This window comes from Castanea sativa, chromosome 7 (assembly GCF_040712315.1).
Source record: "Castanea sativa cultivar Marrone di Chiusa Pesio chromosome 7, ASM4071231v1".
Classification (NCBI taxonomy): Eukaryota; Viridiplantae; Streptophyta; class Magnoliopsida; order Fagales; family Fagaceae; genus Castanea; species Castanea sativa.
Window position 1 is genome coordinate 12,118,278 of NC_134019.1, and position 23,224 is coordinate 12,141,501.

General features: G+C 31.0%; 1 pseudogene; it reads left to right on the forward strand.

Annotated features, from left to right (window-relative positions):
- Positions 1 to 14,082: 14,082 nt before the first annotated feature.
- LOC142643971 (uncharacterized) lies at positions 14,083 to 21,668 on the forward strand (annotated as a pseudogene).
- The last annotated feature ends 1,556 nt before the right edge of the window (positions 21,669 to 23,224 follow it).

Below are 23,224 nucleotides of genomic sequence, written 5' to 3' on the forward strand. Positions count from 1 at the left end.
TAGAAATTGTGTTTAATCTATCTACATATTACCTTTTTTTATGTATCTCATACACTTACTAGTTGCACACACCACACGCAAATCTTTGTTAAACACTATACATGTGATTGTGTGTTCATTATTGTGCTTCTTGAAATGTTTAATACCTTTTGGGGTTTGGGAAAAAAATTTGAGGAAAAGTTTTGAATCTTGATAAAAATTGGTTTGACTGAAAAGAAAGTGTTTTTGGAAACATTTAGAATCATTGAAATGCACTTCATATCATAAAAACTAGTTTAAAAGTGTTTCCGCAGAAAATTTCCAAGTTTTCAAAATTTTCTGAATTTTCAGGTTTCGATCGATAGAACCTATCTTTCGACTAATCGAAAAATCTAGTTTTTAAGACTAAAACGCAACCTAACTCAATTCCTTTCGATCAATCAAACTTGTTTTTAAAACATTTTTGATTCCTAGCTTGATTCCTCCGAACTGATTGAAAATCATTTTTTAAAAGAAAATAAAAGGAATTTGAACAATGTTCTTTATTCTTTTGTCTTCCTCTTCGATTGCTCTCGATTCCTGTTAGTCAATTTATTTATTTATTTATTTTTTTGTCTTTTTCTGAGTCAAAGCTTCAATGGTTTTCTTCCTCCATACTTGGTAGGACTCTTTTATTCCTTTTTGTTTAAATCACATACGTTCATGCATTTTCATCAATTTTTCTAAAAATTTCGAACTAAAGAATTTTAGGATTTTTGATGATTTTGAATCTTTTGATCCAAATTGTTGGATGGATTTTTGTTCATGCATCATTTAAACATGATTCACATACTTTAATTTCAAAAATTTCAAGATTTCTACAAAATTTCGAAATTAGGATTTAGGTGTTCTTGAAAATTTGGGGATTTTGTTCAATTGGGTGAAATTGAGTAAAATTGGTTTGTGATATTGGTTAATTGAGTGATTATAACATGTTTTATACTTTTTGTGTTGCTCAATTGATCAATATAAGGATTTTTGGAAAATTAGGGTATCAAAGTTGGGGTGTTTGCTAAATTTCTATTTTTTTTTGTCAATTTTCAAAATTGAGATAAAATTGAACTATTTTTGTGCATTAGATCATGCATCTTATGTGTCTTTGCATCATGCATCATAGAGTTTTTATATTTTCATGTTATTTTGTGCTTTAACTTTATCTGATGCAGTCTGCCATTCGTTTTTGTTTTTGTTTTGGTTTTTCCTTTTTCTTTAACTCTTAGACATGGCTCCTAAGGTTAATAAAAAGTATAAAACTAAAGCCAATAGGAACTCAGCATCCTCATCTACTTTTGCTCTAGTTAATAGGGTTAGGTTTCCTACAGCCAAAATTGAGCAAATCTTTGAGACCTCGACTAAGTATAGGTCTGTTTGGGGGGAAAGATAGTTAGTTCCAGATGAGTCAAATCCTTCCATTCGTAGGCATCTAGTGTCTAGGAACTGGGGTTTTTTGTGTGATGTTTTCGATCACCCTCCTGCTGCCTTGATTGAGAATTCTACTTGAATCTGTATGTATATTCTAAGGATACAGGTGGTCATTATTTGACTACTTGGATTAGAGGTAAAGAGTTTAAGATAACTAAACATATATTATCTGAAGCTCTAGATGTACCTTTAGTTCATAGACCTACTTTCCCAAAGTCTTCTCCTATAGATGATGTAATGGCTTTGCTATGTGGAAGATCGGTCACTTAGGATCTGAATCAAGAATAAACTCAGGTGAGTTGATTGGGCTTCACTATCTTTTCTTTAGGATAGCTTGTCATAATATCTTTCCTATCTCCACCATCCCTTTGGACAGATGTGCTTTTTCGTATGCCTTTATCACAGATGGGTCCATGTTTTCTCTTTCCCTTTTTATTCACACCATTTTTGAGGTATATAGGAGTAAATCCAAGGCACATAATATGTTCGTTCCTATTTTTATCTATAGGGTTTTACTCTTTCCAGGGTTAGATAATTTTTCTTCTCTTGAGTTATTACTGCCCCTATAAAAGCCACATTTCGTAGACAGCGACAGGCTCAAATGAAGAGTGCTAAACCAAGCACTAGGACTTCAAAGAGACCAAGAGGGGAAGCCTCTACTACTACTCCTACCTCTGGTGATTAGCTTGCTACTAAGGAGATTCATGTGGATCCTACTGCTGCTGCAGGTCCTGTTGCTAATGATACTACTAATTCTATAGTTGCTCCTCCTCTCCCCTCTCACTCTGTGCCATGATGGAGACTTTTATGACCACTTAGGCAGCTCATGGATAGCTTATTAATGAGCTACTTACTGAGGTTGCTATCTTGAGAGTAGATTTTGTTGAGTATTGGAGTGCATTTCCACCTCCTTCACCCGTTGATCCTTGATAGTTGCCTTTGGCAATATGTAACAAAAGAGGGAGTAGGTTCTGGGGTTTTTGCTCTTGTACTTAGGGGGAGAGTAGAGAGAGTTTTTGTATTCATGGGGAGCAGTTTAGTTGTCGATTAGAGTTTTTGATGTATATTCTCATTTTCATTTTTTAATGTATATTCTCTTTTATTATTCTTGTTTCACAAACATTGTTGGTTTATTGACTATGATAGTTTATTTGATGTCTAGTCATTTGATATTCTATCCATATCTTATGTTTTGTGAATTCAAGTTCAGTTTTTAAAGTTTTGGATTATACTGTAATTTCCACACATGCGTTTATGGTTTTTTTTTTAGTGTTTCAGGAATTTACAAGTTTATTCTTTCTCATCTGCTATCTATTCTAACAACTAATAGTTAGTGGATTGTGATGGAATTGTATTTGGGCAACAATGTGTAAGTTGGGCTAATTATTAAGTGGAGAAATTCATTTATATGCATGTTTTGTCACGAATTGCCAAAGGGGGAGATTGTTAGGTTCTAAAGATTTAGGATTAAATGGTTAGAATTTCAACTTGTATGTGTTGGCAAACCGAAAACAAAAACATGTCTAGGATAGGTGTTAGACATTGCTTAAAGTGGTTCAGGTCAAGACTCAAGAATGTACAAACTGCAGGAAAAATGATTATTTTTTTGTGAAGCTTAACCGATTGAATGGTGAAGCTTAATATATTAAAAATCACAGAAAAATAATTTCTATAGATTTTTAACCAAGCCCAAGCCGGCGAAAACATTTAGAGTTTTAGTCCAACACTTTTGTGTATAAAAGGAAAACCCTAGCTATGTTTTGAAGACTTTTGGAAGACTTGTGAGTTACTCCTGTAAGAGCTGAGAAGTTATGTACCTTCTAACTAGACAAGCATCTACCTGAAAACGATCTACAATCAAATGCTCGTGGAATCTAGTTGTTGCAAAGATCAAAAAGCTGTGATCTAAAACCTTTGAGTGGGATCTCAAAGTCACAAGTGTGGGTACTTGTGTGGTGCAAATACAAGAGAGGAGTCCGTGGATTCAGAGCTTGCACGTAGTCGTGTCAGTAAGTTACTACTAGAGGTAGCAATAGATTTAGGGTTAGATTTGATTGTAAAAACTTCAATTCTCTAAAGTGGATTTGTTTTACCTTAAGGATAGTTAGGTCAAATCCTTCCTAGATTTTTACCAGTGAAGCTGATCTCGTACTATACTGGCTGGTACGGCAGGTATATACCGTACTAGCCAGTGCACCAGTACAGGTATACCTTTTGTTTCATACCAGAAAAAATACCAGCCATACCGGACGCATACTGGCCATACTAGCGAAATCCAGCTGTTTTGGCCGGTAAAGAGATACCGGGCCGAAACACATCTAGCTTTTTTTTTTCTTTTAATAATAAATTTGACAAGTTTTCAAGGACAATATGGTAATTGTACTAAATTCTAATTCTAACCCTAAGGTCCCAGCCGCATAGCCGTCTTTCTTTCTCTCACGCTCTCTCTCAACTGCTTTGTGTCTCTCACTCTCTCGGCTTCTCTGTCTCAATGTCTCTATTTGCTATGTCCCTCACTCACTCTCTCGGCTTCTCATTCTCTACTCTCTTTCTCTTGGCCAATCTGTCTCTCAAGTCTCGGTTGCTATCTCTCACTCTCAAGTAAAATTTTGGCTTAATTTTTGCTGTGTTGAATTATATTTCATGTGAAATTAGAATTTGGAGACATTTGTAACTCTGAGCACTTATCTGTGTGTGTTGTGCAATTAGTAGTAGAGGAGGTCGGAGGATTGGGATGCGTGTACTGTGTAGGTTTAAATGAAAGAGTCAAAAGAGAAGAAGAAAGTTGCTAGATTTGGGCTTTGGCTTTGGGTTGTGATTAGTGCAAAGTTAAAATTTAAAAGTAGTTAACTCATTATTGGGCCTTGCAATTCATTTCTATTACTACGTTCTATGATATTTTATGCTAAAACTGTAGTTTAGTCGAAAGTATAATAAAAAGTCAAAAAAAAAAATTTCACTTTCACTCTCAGATGATGTGATAAATAATAAATTGATTATTGTATTCATGAATTGATAGCAAAATAGATTATTGTGTTGATATATATTGTTGTTTGAGCCATATTATTTTGTTGTTAGGTTAATTTGTTTCATTATATATTGTTGGGTTACTGACTTATTGTGTTCATGAATTGATAGCAAAATTGATTATTGTGTTGATATATATTGTTGTTTCAACCATATTATTTTGTTGTTGGGTTACTGTGTTTCAATATAAAGTTTAGTTGATGCTAAAGTTTAAAACTATGAACAATTTGTTTTTAATTGAAGTAATGTTTTACGGTAAGCAAGAATTTTTAAGGTAATGTTTTATGGTAAATAGAGATTGTGTGTGTGTGTGTGTGTGTATTGAATATATAAAATAGCGGTAAACCCGAAACGATACACCGGTATTAATCGGTATCCGAAATATATTGTACCGCCAGCCAAATCGGTATAGCTTCCAGTACGGTCTTGGTTTTTACCTTGAAACTGTTGATTTTATTGGTTTTTTTGTGCCATCATATTGTTGTGTTCTTTATTTTTTTGCTGCTATGCATGATATGATCTGTCCTTGTTTAACCTAGATTTTATAATTAACCTAAGTAATCACTTGGCTAATATATTAGGTTAAACAATCATTTTTAATGGGTCTAAACAAGCAAATAGATTTTCAAAAGCAAAATGATGCGCTTCAGATTGTTATAATTGCTTCGGCTTGTGCCCTCAATACGTTGTTTGTTGTGCTACAACGTTAACTTTGGGCTGATACAATCCACTTAACAAACTAATTTAGGGGCCATTTGGATTAAGGGGGGGAAGGAGAGGGAGTGGAGGAGATTAAAGTAGAGTTGACTGAAAATAAACTAATTTTTGTTTAAATCTACTCTACTTTACTCTATTCCCCTTCCTTTCCCTCAGTCTAAACGGACTAATAGATTTCTTTTTCAATTATGTAAACGTAGACTCTTTTAGTTGATGATACCAACTTGGGCAATCATTTGTGGTTGTCAAATAACTTAGATGCTGATCTGCTTTTTAACGGTTTTTAGAGTGCCGCAGTTGGGTACGAAACAATAAATTCAAGTATTGGGTTTGTGTTATGAACATATGATAATCTTGTCAAAACCTTATACCTTAATTGGTTAGCATTTCCTAATATTTTTAAAACATCCAAGGTTAAAATTCCTCTTTTGCTGTTATAACTATTGAATTTATGATAATCTTACTCAAATTTCATTAGTGTTAAAAAATAATTTATACGTACTGTGTCAATTACATTTTTTTTTTTCGGATTCTTTGACTAATTCTAAAATTTCAGGTCTAATTCTAGTATCTTAAGTTTCGGTTTCAAACACTAAAATTTGGCGGGAGGCCATGAATAAATTTTTATTTAATTTATAAAATTCGTTCTATACTTTTTTTTGAGAGAGTCCTTCTATACTTAATTATTGAGAATTTAAAAAAGGTCATTGCCCGGTTTCAAAATAAAACATAAGAAAAAGAAAAAGAGGTCATGAATCACGACCCATCCTGGGCCCCCTAACTTCTCCATGCGTGTGGTCCAATCAAATGTTTCCAAGATATCTTTTTTCTTTTGAGAAAAAAGAAACCTAATAATCTATTCAATCAAAATATATATATATATATATATATATATATATATATATATATATATATATATATATATATATAAAGAAGATTAAAAAAATTTGTTACAATTTCAAAAAATTTAAAAAATATCCCTAATTTTATTAGATAATTCTTATTCTTAAAAAATAAAAAATAGGATGAAAATTATAATTTAAAAAAAAAAACTACCAAAGAAACATTTTTTCTTAAAAAGTAGCATACTCTCTATCTAAACATATCTCACGTATGTTTGATACATTTTTTTTTCTTCTTAAAAACTAGTATACACTAAATCCAGTAATTTACTCCATTTCAAATCTTAAATTTTAGTTTTATAAAAATCACTTTTTGTGTAACCTTACTAACAATAAATAAATTCAAATTGAAAAATTATATTAAATTTTAAAAAAAAAGCCTCTTCACACGCGCTCTACATGTGCGACCACATTATATATATAACCAAAGTTTAGAGAAAATCCAATTAGATTCTACAATTAAAGTTCAATTTTGTGCCATGTGTCCTAAATTATTTATTTTGAGAGAGTTTTATTTCTTAATTTTGGAGTCAAACGTGAGACCACATTATAAATATTTATCCAAGTGAGTTATTAAGTACTAAAATTAAAGAGTCTAGAATTAATGAATTGTAAAAAATAAGAAAAAACGATATAAAAATTTAAAAAAAGGGACAATTTACATTTTTTTACCTAATAATATTCTTACAAGATTTTTTAAAATGTTAACAAAATATAAGAATGGCTATATATCAATGGTATTTAAATTATATATGTAAGAATTATACTATGTGTCTTAATGTATATCTTTTAAGTATATCCATGTATATGCAAAAGGTTACAAGCTAGTATATATATAAAAACAGAGATTTCATGTGGGAAAGTATGAGATTCTGTCAAGTGGCGCATTTTATGCAAAAAGAATTGAAATATTCTCAAGTACCACATAATAGATAAGAAAAAACTAAATATTTACTTTTTGTTTTATTTGGTTTAATGTTTCAAGACTTTTATGGTTAAAAAATAAATATTCTTTATATCCTTTGGTTCAATGTTTCAAGACTTTTCACCCTTCACATATACACACAAAACTTTTTGCATTTTAATTCACTATTTTCACCTCTTGCACTTCTACCCTTTTATATATACCCACCCATAGCCCTTCATGCCATCCCATTTCAAATACACACAAATATAAAATTATGTAATTTACCTTCAATCTTTTGACAATACCTACCTAACTATAACATTGTTGTTTCATTTAATCCTAACCCGTATGATTTGGCTATAATAAGGGAAGGGAGGCCTGCATTTTTTATTAAGTGACAATGGCAATTACGGTTTTGATGTTAAGGTCGGATATTGTGAGTTTGTGGGTTTTGTAAATGATATGATTGATTATGGATGTTTGAGATGTGTACTTTGTTTTAGAATCAAGAGAAAGAGAAAGACACATTCTATATCATTTTTAAAAAAAGATTATATATTAACTTTTGTTCTATAATATTCCTTTGAAGTTTTTTTTTTTTTTTTTTTTCTCATTACTTCAATTGAATAATTATAATGAATATGTGTATGCAATTATAATTGTTGTTGTTTTTTTTTATTTTTATGAACTCATTAGTAATAATGTTCTATAACAATTATACTATAATATAGATACAACATTCTCCAAAACCATATCCGTGCATAGTACTGATGACTTATTAGTATAATATAACTAGGCATTCATTTCCTACTCATTTTTGGTCAAAAAGGAGATAATTTCTCTGGTACCAAGCTAAAATGGAGATCTGATGTGTGTGTGCCGTATATTTTATACATAAATGGAGTCTACAATCCTCTTCTCTTTCCACCTATCCAATCTACCTTGTGATATTTATGGGAAATGCTAACGGATGTCTTTAAAGAAATGGTTAACAATCCATTTAAAGAAAGTTTTTATGGGAAAAGAAAAAAAATATATATTAATGTTTTGACAGCTTTTTCCATTTTCCATAAAAGTGATGTCAAAATTTTCTAAAATGAATTGTTAATCATTGCTCTAAAGGCACTCGTTAGCATGACCCAAATATTTTATCAAAAGCTCAAAATTATGTTCCTTTATATGGTTACGACCAAAAACATTTTTTTAGCAGTGATCTCCCCAATATCTAAATTTCATGAAGTGAGCAAGCGTATAGATTCAGCAATGCCCCGCACTGTTTGACCAACATTGAACTCCATTGCCTTCACACTCTCAACCGTCATGATTTTGTCCATTAACCAAATAATATTAATTACATGTTCAAGCTTGCTTTATTTTCTTGTCAATTAGACTCAAATTGGTTCACGAGTTACTTGGTTTGTCCATTAATTAATTTGATTCTAGCTCCGTAGCATGTGACATTACGTCTCTGCAATGTCACGAACCATCCACAATGCCACTATCTTTCCATCTTCCAATCAATTTGAACCTCAAAATCAGTAACAAGGACCACGTTTTAAATCCATCAAGCCAATCATTTATCTTTGCTCGCAATTTGGAATGGAGAGAGAGAGAGAGATGAGCTTAGAAATGAGTCTTTGTTTTTTGAATCTTAGATAATTTGAATCTTGGATGTGATTAATACATTAGCATGCGCCAACTAATTTAATTACAAAGCTTTTGGTAGAAATGAGTAAAAAGCATGGCCACCTAAAGCCCTCAAGTAGACAAAGTCGTACAAAGTTTAACCAATATAGTTATTTCTTTCATTGTAATAGCATTAATTAAACTCAAATATTTATTAATAAATAAAATAGTATAATATTTTTTATCATATGAAAAACAGGAGAAATAGAGAGAAATGCTACGTTCACAACATTATTCACAACAAATTCTAAATGTGAGGTGAGTTCATACTAGAACTAGTAAGTTGTAACAACTTAACACCTAAGGTTTTTTTGTGAAAAAATTGTGAATGTAGAATTTCTATAAAAAAAAAAAAAAAAAAAAAGCAATACACAACAAATTTCACAATACTTGAGTTGGTAAACTTTGACTAGTTCTAATTTAAGTTTACCACTAACATCAAATTTTTACTTGTCACTATCAATTTATCATATCAACAAGTGTGAAATATTTTATCAATTTTTTTGTGTTTTAAGACTTTATACAAAAAAATTTTACGTAATTAATTAGTAATTTTACATTTAAAACAAGATAATAGATTGAGTTTAAATAATATTTAATTTTAAAAAAACATATTTAAATGTATAAGATGCTTCAATTCAGCTTTCGTCTAATACACGCAAATGCATGTTCTAAAGAGTAAGAGATGTGATTAAAAAAAATGAAAAAGATAAAGAGAAGCAGAAGGAAAGTTTTGTATAACTTGTATTGGATTGGTAAGTGGTAACGATTCGCTGACAGGTATAAAAGATACTGGCGTGTTACTACAGGAACCAAAGGAAATCGATGACATTGGTTCAAAATGGATCAGAAAAGAAGGGTAGACCAGTACTTTAACTAATTAAACATTCTTTCCTCTTTAATGTTCCCCTCGTTTCGATGAAATCAACTTTTTAAGTGGGCTCACCCTGACTTCCCATTTAGGCATTTATTATAAAATTTTCATTTTTTTTTTATTTTACGGACTTTTTTTTTTCCTTCATCCCGCTTTAATCCACCAACTTTAAGATGGTAGACAACTTTTTTTTGGGGGGGGGGGGGGGAAGGGGGAAATAAGAATAATAAGAAGAAGGTAGATAACTAAATTAAAACTAACTAAGCTTCTTTTTTTCTTTTTTTTTTTCTTTTTTTTGAAAAGGTAGCATAATTGCATTAAACAAAAGAAAAGCACGGAATCATCCGAGGAAAAGATATCAGAGTTATCTTTCCTCTTTAATGTTCCCCTCATTTCGGTGAAATTTACTTTTAGTGGGTCACCCATTCACTCTTCTATCTTGCTCCTTTTCTTTTTCTTTTTTTTCTATTTTAATTTTTTAATCTAAATAATAAGTTTTTAGGGTTCTAATTTGAACCTATGATTAAAATGACTTTTTGTCCATCAGTAATAACAAGTAACAATTTGTCCACTTAAAATTTATTGTAAAAGTATAGTAAAAAGTTGTCAATATATCATTTTTTTTTAATCAAGAAAAAATGCTAAAGAATACTTCAAATTTTTACTATATAAAACTTATAAATTGATGTGATAATGAGTATGATTAATAGATTTTAATCACTTTATAAATATATATTTGAATTATCTTGTCTTAATATATAACACATCAATTTGTAAGTTCAATGTAATAAAATTTGTAATTCTGGTAGTACTTGTTTCTTTTTTCTTCGCTTGGACTTTAATTCACCTACTTTTCTTTTAATAATGATATGCACTCACTTACTTCTCCGGCTAAAAAAAAAAATTAACAATTATTATAATAACAAGTTGTTAATGGTATGAGAAAAAAATAAAATCAGTGATAAATTTAATTGAGAACCATTAAAAGCTTATTAAAATTTTACTGTCATGAAAAATATTGTAATAATTATTGTGTCAGTAGCATTGTTTAAGATCTAGAGACACACCACCACGCACCTTTGATATGGTGATAACTCCACAAGTATAAATGTTTGTGGGGTGTGGGAGGCAAGAGTCAGGATTCAAGTCTCTAAGAGAGAGTTTACACATATATACACTTAAATTATGCTATAGTAGAAATTCTATATTATATATATATATAAAAAATCTAAATACACAGAATTTCATAAAAAATGATTGTCAAATCGGACGGTTCTTAAAAAATAATATCCGTCCAATTTATAAGCTCATACAGGTACATTCTTTGAAGTCCAAGCTCAGTGAGCCACTCAAAACAAATCCAACAACAACAGCAACGTCTACATCAGCAGCAGCAAAGGCAGGTATCTCCAAAATCCTTCCACCTATTTCTATTTCTTTCATCACTCACACTCACACACATCAACACTTATGACCACGGGCCATAATCCCCCAAACACGACATATTAGCTCAGCTCATTGTCAATAATAATTAAGGTTATGGTCATATATGTTCCAATAGTACTATTGATGCAAAATGAGATAAGACTACAGATCTGACCACCAAAGCACTTACCACACCAATCATATTTGACGATTATCAAATATTCCTTCCTCCCAAAGCACCCTTAATTGTTTCTCAATCATATATGAAACTTAAATGCCTATATATTCTTCTTTCCATTTCCAAGTCCAATTCTATTCAGTTAGTTGGCATGCATGTTACATGTAATGATAGGTTCTTATTAACAAATGAACAAACTGCAATGAAATATATAATACCCATAATCCCCTTCCAAGGAAAAACTATATTAATGCAATGGACGATGATGCATGTTACAAATGAACCCATGATACCCTGGAAAAAATATTTTGGTCCCCTCTTTCCCATGTGCCCCAAGAATAATAATAAAAAAAACCTTTTGAACAAAACAAAAAATACCAACAAATCCAATCTAAGCAAACCTAATAGCCCCAAGAATAACAATAATAACCTTAGACAAACCAAAATTAACCATAAAATCGGTCCAAAGACTCAACAAAAAATACACACAAAACAATCATAAATCTCAAGTCCCAATTTTTGTCCATTTAACTCTGTCCTGCTCTCTTTCCCATCTTTCTTGTTCTCTATAGTTTAAAGCTTGCTTCCATTTTCTTTAATCTGTCAAACCAGCAATGCTTCAGCAGAAGTGCTTTTTCTATTACATTCGATCCTCCCCTACAAATCTTCATAAATTTGCTTCAATTGCTCCATTGCAACTCCTAAGGAGTTCAGATTTTCTTTCATATTGCGAACTAATATGCAGCTTTGATCTAGTCCGTCCGGTTGGCTTCCGCTTCTTTTCCTCTCTGGTCTAGTCTCATCAACTCTCCACAGTCAAATTGACTGAGGTATGGTCTTAGGACTCTCTTCTCTGATCTCTCTCTCTCTTTTACTCTCTCTATGATATTCAGAGTCTCTCTCTCTTCTCTGATATGTCAACTTCTCTCTCTACGACTCCACCTTTGATTTTTTTGAGTGAAGTGATAATTATCTACTACTCTACCTTTCTCCTTTCATTTTATTAATTTTTGGCACAATAGAACTATAAAATATTAAAATAATAAAATAGTATCTTATTATCTTTGGCGCAATAAAATTATAAGATTATTTTCTCTTTGTTGTTTATGCTTTGGCCTCCTTAATTTAAAATCCTAGTTCTGTCTATGCTCTTATGGTCTTTGCAAGACTGCATCTTAGACATTATAAACGATCTCAAATAGTGCAGCTCGTACCAAACATTGGTTGTCACATTAAGTATGTCATTATATGCTTTTATTATGAAAAAGTATATATGTTATGTATACTAGCATGTAACTTCATGCAAACGCATAGATGCATTTAAAATTAAACAAAATTTTTATTATAAAAATATAAATAATTAGTCAAATTATTAATTTAAAAAAATGTAACGCATGTATTCATGCATAAATATAGATACATTTAAAATTAAACATAATTTTTATCATAATATATAGGTAATTAGTCAAATTATTTTTTTAAAGTAAATATAATTAGTCACATATTAAAATTTTTACTTAAATTTAATACTACTTATGATAATTTTTTTTTCTAATTTTTAATAAGTTAGAACGTGTGGTGATTTTTGTTTTATTTATTTTTTGAGAAACATGTGGTGATTTTTATTGAGTATATGTAATTGTAACATAGGGTGATTTTTATTGAGTATATGTAATTGTTTTTTTTTTTTTGTTAATTTATAGTTCATTAATATAAGATTCTTAATATTTTGCACTCATTAACTCAGTTGACACAAAGATTAATAAACTTAAGTAGACACATAGTACATGCATAAGTGCATAATTATGGTATAATCTCTATATAAATTTAGACATGTGCAAAATTGGATTATAATTTCAAATTCTAATTCAACTTTCTCTAAGTTTTACCTATTAATATATATATATATATATATATTACTTATAAATTTGAATTTTTTTTAGTTATATGATTATGTTTTTTTTATGGTTTATTATATTGGACTTCTCGTTTTTTATACTAAATTAACTAATTTGGCTCAAAAATTTAAAAATTTACATTAGATGAGACACGTGGCGCAAAAATTAAACTCTAATTGAAATTCAATTTTTACACTAAATTAATTCACTTGGCACAAAATTCTAAAATTTATATTAGATGAGACATATGGCGCAAAATTAGACTCTAATTAAATTTTAATTTAAAATTTAATTTGATTTTCTCTCTACTTTACCTATTATTATATATATAGATTAGATATATAGATTACTTTTAATAACATATTTTAAATATGCGAATAACATGGGAAGATTAATATGTGGAATTTCGCATACCATGGAAAACCCCTGACATGGGCAAGTCATTAATATGTGAATTATAGTTTTAGGGGTTTTCCATAATATGGGCAAGTTGCTACACTAAGAGCCACATACTTCATTGAAATTACAATTTTACCCCAAAATTGTAGGAAAGTTATGGAAAACCCCTAAAACCTTGAAATTTTTTGGAAACGCATTCCTCATATAGGTAGTGAGCTGTCTAACACGTTCCTCATGCATGCTCATGTTTCGAACTCATGTTTTTGACCCATACTTAGGACATGAGATTTCTTAACTTTTCCTTGATGTAGGTCTAGTTGTTAAACTCAATTAGTTATAACTAATAGGTGACCAATCATATTTAAAAATCTCGTCTATATCATGAATTTCCTTATTTTCTTTAATTGATTGATCCTCCACTAGAGCATGTAGTGCCTACAATATGGCATATATGTGTTTGAGTAAAAAACTATTTAGTGCAATGGCATCCTTTGTGGTGCCTTGTGTTTATAGTTCAAACTCCACCGATCATCCCCATTATCTACTTATTAAAGAAAAACCATTTGTATAAGTTAACAATATCCAAATTTACACATTATTACAAAGCTATTGATTTATGGATTACAGATATGATGCAAACAGATATAACAGTGGATCTAAGTGTGCATATGGAAGAAGACAATCAAAATCAACAGACATATGAGAGTAAGACTTATGACTCTTAAGTGCTCTGTCTTTATATCTTGTATGCATGCAGTTAGAGCATCTCGAACATATATATGCGGCAAATGCAGATTATCTCTAATTTAGAAAGTACAACAAAAAAATGTTGCTCCAACAATCACTCTAAAAGGCAAATAAAATTTCAGGTTTCTGTCTATTGTTTTCTTTAGTGAATTCCAGATCTATCATCTTGTGGATTCAATGAACCTATCATGGACTTGAGATCTGTAAGGCGGACAACATCTCTTACATCTCAGAATTTTTCTTCTCCAACTCTTTCACCCACTTTTCCAAATCATTCATATACGCTTTCTTCCTCTCCCATGCTTGTTGTGCTGGAACTCCTACCAGAAGATCATGCCCGAACTACCCCCAATATTATGGCTCCCCAAAAAAAAAAACCATACCAAACCATGGTGAAACCAAAAAATCACAAAAATAAAAGAAAAATGGATATCTTTTATTTAAAAGTTGTATCTTTTAATTATAAATTTTTAATAAGGGAAACTCAATATTCTTTTTTTGGGGTATTCAACTCAATATTCGTTTATGGCTTATTATTTTGATATTTTTTTGAATATTAACTTACCCAAAAGCCTTGGTAAAGTACGGATTTTACCATTATAAATTCTTGTAAAAGAAAATGTTGAGCTCTTCATCTTCTTCTTCTTCTTCTTTTTTTGGGTTGAGAAACAGGTAGTTAACTTTCAACAGTTGTAAACGGTTAACCATTACAGAGATTCATTGCGAACAATATCAGCAATACAACTAGGGATCTATTCTAGCCACGCGAGTTAAGATCTTAAACCTAGAGCATTCCGTGCTAACGTATGGGCTCCTTGTCAGCTTCTCGGTTGGTATGGACAAACTCCCACCAACCCAAAGCAGAAAGCTTTGCTTCTATAATGACTCCCTATGGGGAAAAGTTGTCTAATGGGTCCTGGAATGCTTTCGTCACTTGTAGAGTTGTAGGATTAGTTCTAAAATCATAAATTATTTTACAAACTTATATGCAAGAACGGAGTTGCAAAGACAGATTCAGGACTTGGAGTTAAGAGGGCAGTTTGCTGCTAGCTGCGTGTAGCAATTCCGACCTTTGATTCTACTATTTTATCACTAAAGATTTTTGTTTAAAACATTTAAATGGTCAAGTTGTTTGTTTTTGGTAAAATAGATTAATTTGACTTAATTTTTTTTAACTTTATTATTGGTAATTTTTGTTGTTGGGTTAATTTTTTTGGACTTGTATATTTTGTTTTAAATTTAATCTATTAATTTTTATGGCCTTTAAACGGTGAAAAATGCTAAAATTACAAAAATTTTACAAATTGCTAATGTGGTAAGAGGTTATTGATAAGTGAAAAGTGATGCAAATGTGCAAACCAATAAGAATTTGTTATCTTAATAGTTTGTAAAAATATTGTAAAAAAGTGTGACTATAACATTACTCTTAAAAGAAATGATGGTATTGTTAAGAAGGGCAAAAAATAATTTTATTAAACTAAATTGTTAAAATTAGTACCTATTGATATTTTTTTTTTAAAAAAAAATTAGGGCTTGTTTGAATGGAGTGGGAATCGAGGGAAGTAGAGTAGAGTTGGCTAAAAATAGACTAATTTTGAGTCAAATCTACTTTATTGTACTTTACTTCCCTTCCCTTCCCTTCCCTTCCCTTAAAGCTAAACAGACCATTAGAAGGAGCCATTACCCCCCTAGTCAATATATAAATCCGTTCCTGCTTATATGATACAGCAGACTACGAGCAGTTATTTATTACTTACACATAAATCCATAATTTTTTCTCCATCAGTCACCCTTACAGCGAGTCCAAGAAGTCAATAGTGTACCAGTACCATACTGGGGAAATATATTGTACTTTCCATTAAATTGGTACCGGTATTCTTCCAAAACATATCGGAAAAAATACCTATTTCGGTTATATTGGCCGGTATGACGTTTCTGCTAGTGCAATAAAAAAAATAAATAATTGAAAAAAAAATTATTAAAATTTTTTATTTAATTTAATATATTAGTTAATGTACTTAAACTAATATGTAGGCTTATAAAATATGTAGATTTTCCTACTGAATATTTTTAGGTAGTCGAAATAGGTTAGTATATATATACATATATATAGATATATATATTCGTTAGGTAGCCAGGTGGAGCCGGCACTGATCTCATCTTATTTTTTTGGGGAGTAAGACCCTATAAATATCTATATTATCTCAAAAAAAAAAAAAAAAAAACTTTCAAAGTATAATTTAATATTCGTTTTTATTTGATTTCAACCATGAACTTAACTAGGTTTCCAAGCCTATGAATTTTATTTACGAATAGTTATTTTTTGCTTTTTTTTTTTTTTTTTTTTTTTTTTTGAGGAACTAGTTATTTTTTGCTTGATACAACTAGTTCATATCATTGTTTAGCTGTCAAGTGCACTCCTTTCTTTTGATAAGATTATTTTTTGGTAGAGTAGTTTTTGACTTTTAAGTGAGACCTTACATTTTATGACAAACTTTAAAAAATATGCAGTCATTTTAAATAAATAAAAAATGCAGTCATTGGCTCATATAACTGGGTTTATGGCGTCACAACCCCAAATTTTTTATAGTTTATGTTCTGCTTAAAATTCCAGGCCAAGCAACATCTCAGTACCTTTGCCTCTATCGAGCTGCCCGAGAAGGTAATTGGCAAGATGCTAAGAAAATACTTGAGGGTGATCGAGATATCATTCGATATTCCATTACACAAACGAAGGAGTCAGTTCTTCACATTGCATTCGCATCAAAACACATGGCTTTTGTAAAAGAACTGATGCAAATTTTGTCTGACGACGACTTAGAACTGAGAAACCAAGAAGGAGAAACAGCCCTTTGCTTTGCTGCGAAATCAGGAATTGTGGCAATTGCTAAGGAGATGGTGATAAAGAACAATAGACTCCCATTAGTCCGCAGTAAAGAAGAAAGGACGCCACTTCACAAAGCAGCTTTGTTCGGACTTAGAGATATGGTGTCTTATCTATTCACTGTGACTTCTTTTGAAGGTTTGAGTCCTTCTGAACACATGGAGATCCTTGTGGCTACTATTACCAATGATATGTATGGTATGTCCCACATCTTAATAATTGTGAGTTTGAGGCAATTAATTGAAAATGCCATTACATCATTTGATGTCCTTACAGAAAATTTTGATTGGACATGAAAACTTTGACAATGATCAAATGTTTTTTATTTTTTATTTTTTATTTTTTATGGACAGATATAGCACTCAAAATTCTGAAAAAAGGTGGAACACTAGCAACTGCAAACAACGAAAAGAATATTGAAGCACTGCATGAGTTGGCCAGAAAACCTATTGCAATTGGCAGCAAAAGTCAGCTATCATTTTGGAAAAGATGCTTAAACTGTTAGTCTGACTCAAACCCAATTTCATTCTGTGTAGATATAACGTTGCCCAAGTAGGTCTTTATGTTACATTTTTCTGACCTCAAGTAGGTTTTTATGTTACATTAAACACAATATGTGATTCTTTTCAAATATATATATATATATATATATATGTGTGTGTGTGTGTGTGAGACAACTTTACTCAAATCAGCTTGGAATGAGAAGTAGCATATTCTCATTAAATTTTAGATGATATTTACTTCATAAACCATCACAAATTCTCATGAGCTAGACCTTTTTCTATTTGAAATGTCTTGTCCGTTGTAATACTTGTGCCTGTTTCCTTTATAGACATATAAGAGCATTGTAGGTTAGCTTTCTATTAAATTATTTATTTATTTATTTATTTTGGTAGGTGGTGGAAGGCAGCATTTATAAATCTTTTTATTTCATTTTCATAAAAAAGATCTTTTATTTTTATTTTTCATTCTTTTTTATATTTTAAGATAAGTTAGTCATCCAATGGGCACAACTAACTAGAAAAACTACTAGACTTGAAATTGTTAATCTCATTGTGCTTTGAAATTTATATTAAATTTCAGAAAAAAAAAATGATCTTGAGCCACAAATCTCTTGGCCGATTAATCATCTTTGTCATTTTCTTTTCAAATCTTTCAATATTATTTACCTTTGTTTTTTTCAATAGTTGCAATAAGAAACGGAGGATTTGAACCGTAGATGTTATCGGCATTCTAAGAGACATTTATCAATTGAGCTATAAAACTCTTAGCTTTCATTATAATTAGCTTGTAACCTCACGCATATAAATGAGATATATTTATAAATATGCATAATTTAAGGCATATTAAAATTTTACTAATTTGATATATAATAATATAATGTTTGTTTATTTGAAAATATAAAATAGCTACAAATAAAATAAATATAATTTTATTTGAAACAAATGAAAAAAAAATTATTTAAATTGTTATTTATGAAATTCTCAATTTTCGTTTGTCCAACCACTATAATAATAATAATGATCATCATCATCATAATATATAAAAAATGAAATCAATGATTGTGATTTTTTTAAGGTTTATTAATTTTTAATTTTATAGTTTTCTCACTTAAAAACTCATATAGCACAAAATATTAAGAAAATTAAATCGGATTCCTTGATTTTTGTAGTGTAGTAAATAGCTAACCAAAATTAAGGAAATTAGATAAGACACATGACATAAAATTAGACTCCAACTTGAGATCTAACATGAATGTTAAAATGATGTACCCAAGGTTTCTGCATGTTGGAAGTTAAACTTAATTTATGAGAGTCTTGTTTATTTATTAAAAAAAGATTGGTATAAGAATAATGAGGGAAGTATATGTAATAAAAGCAAAGGAGAGTTTCTTTAGATTATATATGAGATTTTTTGATTGTAGGATTTCATAAAATAAATGTAAATTAGGGGTTGGTGGTATATTATATTGTCAAGTTCAAATCATGAGTTAGAGGAGAGAAATATAAACATCGAAGAATTCTCTTACTCTTTCCTCTCTACTTTCTTTTTTATGGTCTATTTGGATTGAAGGGAGAGAGAGAGGAAGAGCAACCATGGTTTTAAAAATTGGACCAAACTTTTCTGTTCAAATCAGAACTAGACATAAATCCGGTCCTGTTATTATTAAAAACCAAAAATAAGAGAAAAATTGCAAAAAATCAGAAACCGTCGATTCTTCCGGCAAAACCAAAAACCGGTACAGTTAAACTGGTTTTAAGCAATTCTTCATAAAGAATTCTGCCGTTGTGTTTTCAAAAAAATATAATAATTAAAAAGAGAGATATTGTTTTTGAAAATGCTCTTAAGTTTGTAGTGGTGAAGCCTAAAATGGCCACAATGACCCCAAAAAGGCAAAAACATTAGATTTACCATCTTTGGGTTGAGTAAGAAGCTCAAAGATGAAGCAGATTTACAATTTTACAATGATATGATCTGTGCTTCAGTTGAGGCCTTTTTTGGCTGCTCGTCTGCTTCAATGGTGGTATACTGATATGAAACGTTTGAAAGTTTAAAATTGGTATTTGAAGAAACTGAAATGCAAATGTCAAAATAGAGAGATAGCACAGAGAGAAGTGGCCAAGTGGGGTGAGTTGAGATATTTAATGGTGTGCCACGTTTCAGTTTTCTATTGGTTATGGACTTTTTTTTAAAAAATTTCCATTCAATGCGCGTGTTCCGTGCGGTGCCACGTTGATGGCATGCAAGGTAGTAAATTATTTTTCCATTAGTCATTAGTGATCAAGACATTTCTTTTTCTTAAAAAAAACAGTATCATCTCATTTCATTAATATAAAAACACGAAAATGAGCATAAATTGATATATAGTTATGAATTAAATAACCAAATAATTATATATTAACTAAATATTAATATATTATATATAATTAATTAATTCATATACTAAATAAGTCTTTGGTTATAATTTAGTATTTTTATTTTGTAAATATAAGATCTAAAAGCTTACTTAAATCATTTAAAAAAAAAATTATATATTTTTAACTAACATATTTACTACTATTAGCTTATTAGTTATATAAAAAGACTTATTATTTATTTTTATAATTTAACTAAATTATTTATGACATCTTGAATTGAATTATCGATTTTACCCCAATCAGACCATAAAACCCATAACATTTTTTTTTTTAATTCTTTGTTCGTTCTGGCTTTTAAAACCATAAGAGCAACAACCAACTCTGCCCCAGTATAGTCACTCTCAATTAAAGCGGGTTATTAATGTACTTTGTAAGTGTGAGTCACTTTCTTTGATTGTTGTGCGAGTGTTTTGGATTGCAACTGAGGAAAGCTCACCAATGTTTGTTCCAACACTGTGTTCTTAGATTATATAATTAATATTTCTTTTTGACTAAATGATTTTTGCATTGATTTTTTCTCCCAAATTCCAGGGTACAAAGGTATCCAGAACAAAACTTCTATGCAGGCATTAGTCCATGAATTGGTTGAACTAGTCTCGAACGAGGTTCAACTATTCGAAGACAGAGACAAGTTGGACGAAGTTCGCGCTCTACTTTATGATGCTGCAGAATTTGGGAATAGTGAATTTCTTAATATACTTATCTGCTCTTATCCTAATATCATATGGACAACAGACAAAGACGGTCGAAGTTTATTTAACATTGCTGTTATAAATCGGCAAGAGAGTGTCTTCAATCTATTATATGAGACCGTTGCTGTCAAGGAAATAATTCTAACCAATGTTATCGAGGGTAAAAACGAGAACGTCATGCACTTAGCTGGATATTTGGCTCCGTTAAATCGACTAAATATCGTATCAGGAGCAGCTCTTCAAATGCAACGGGAGTTGTTGTGGTTTAAGGTGGGTGTCAGTATGTATTATTTTAGTTTCCTTTTCTTGTGGTTACACTTATGAATTTACACCTCCAAAACTGTTGGGGCTAGAAATGATTGCACCGCCTTCATTCCAGAAGAAAAGGAACTCTGATAACCTAACACCGTGGGATTTATTTTACAAAGGAACATGAAAATCTACGGAGAGATGGTGAAAAGTGGATGAAGGATACAGCTAACTATTGCATGCTTGTGGCAACACTGATTACCACTGTGGTTTTTGCTGCAGCTTTCACTGTACCGGGTGGTAGCAATCAAGAGATAGGCACTCCTATTCTTTTGAAAAGTATTTGGCTGAGGGTGTTTTTCATATTTGATGCAATAGCACTGTTATCGTCTTCGACTTCAATATTAGTGTTCTTGTCAATTCTCACATCACGTTTCACGCAAATGGATTTCCTCGTTTCATTACCATCAAAGTTGGTGTGGGGACTCACCGCACTCTTCATCTCTATAGTAGGCATGGTGGTAGCCTTCAGTGCAACCTGCTTTTTGGTCTTTAAAAGTGAAATGCCGTGGCTTCCTATTGGTATAATTGCTTCGGCTTGTGTCCCAATTATTGTGTTCGTTTTGCTACATTATCAACTTTGGGCTGATATTATGCGCTCTACATACTGGTCTGGGTTTCTTTTTAAGCCAAGTAAACATAGAATCTTCTAATGGACAATGATGCCAATTGGGTGATACAGATTTAAGAAAAAACAAAAAATAAAAGAGACATATTTGAATGGAATGGTAAAACTCTCTGCATTTTATTGATAAAGAAAGGAGGCCTAGAAATAGGCTTTACATCAGAACTGAAAGCACATGAAAATAGACATTATAAACCAACTCCTATTAACTAGAAAACAAATAGAAACAAACTACTAGACTTCTAATGACTAGGATAGCAACATGAGACACTTTCTCAGCCATGAAATCTGGCTGAGATCAAATAACCAAAATATCTAAAGACTTGGTCAAACTACCAAATATCTAAAGATACTTCCAATAAATATTATAAAATAAAACATTTAAATCTTAACACCCTCCTTTAAACTGAAATCTGTAGAAATTAGTTTTTTAAAAAAAAACAAAATCAACCCTCTACAAAGTCTTCCTTTGCAGCAGCATGTGAACACACTCCAAGTAGACCACGCAACTTCACAAATGTAGCCAACTTGAGAGGCTTGGTTTGTATATCTGCAACCTGGTCTTCACTTCGACAATAAACCAGTTTTATTGTTCCATCATTGCTGAGGTCTCTTAAAAAATAATATTTCACATCAATGTGTTTGCTTCTTCCATGTAGCACAAGATTCTTAGAGAGTTTGATTGCTGAGTTGTTGTTACAAAAAAACTGTAGTAGCTTCAACTTGCTTGAACTGTAGCTCTTCAAGAATTCTTCTCAACCAGATAGCTTGACAAGCACAAGCTGTTGCAGCAATAAATTCAGCTTCTGTAGTTAACAAGGAGCCAATTTGTTGCTTTTTAGAAAACCACGATACAGCCCATGTGCCCAACATAAAAACATAGCCTGAAGTGCTCCTTCTATCATCTTGCTCTCCTGTATAATCACTGTCAGTAAACCCAAACAATTCTAACTTTTCACCCTTCTTGTAGAACAACCCAAAATCTCTAGTTCCTTGTAAGTAACGAAGGATTCTCTTGGCAGCTAACAAGTGTATTTCTGTTGGATTCTCCATATATCTACTTATTAAACTCACAAAATACATTATGTTTGGCCTTGTTGCAGTTAAATACATCAAACTGCCAACAATTTGCTTGTAAAGTGTACTGTCCACCTTCTTCCCTTCATGATCTTTGTTTAGCTTCAAGCCAAACTCAGTTGGAGTGCTTACAGGATTGCAATCCTTCATCTGAAACCTGTCCAAAACATCTTGCACATACTTCTTTTGAGAAATAAAGATCCCATTAGCTGATTGCACTACTTCTATGCCAAGGAAGTAATGCATCATACCAAGATCAGACATTTCAAATTCAAACATCATGGATTTCTTAGAGCTTTCAACCATGGTTGTATTACTTCCAATATAAATTAGATCATCTACATATAAGCAAACAATGAGCATTTTCCCTCCATCATCAACTTTTATGAAAAGTGTGTGTTCATAAGGACATTTTTGAAATCCTTCCTTCAAAAAATAAGTTTCTATACGATTATACCAAGCCTGTGAAGCTTGTTTTAATCCATATAGAGCTTTCTTTAATTTATACACTTTATGCTC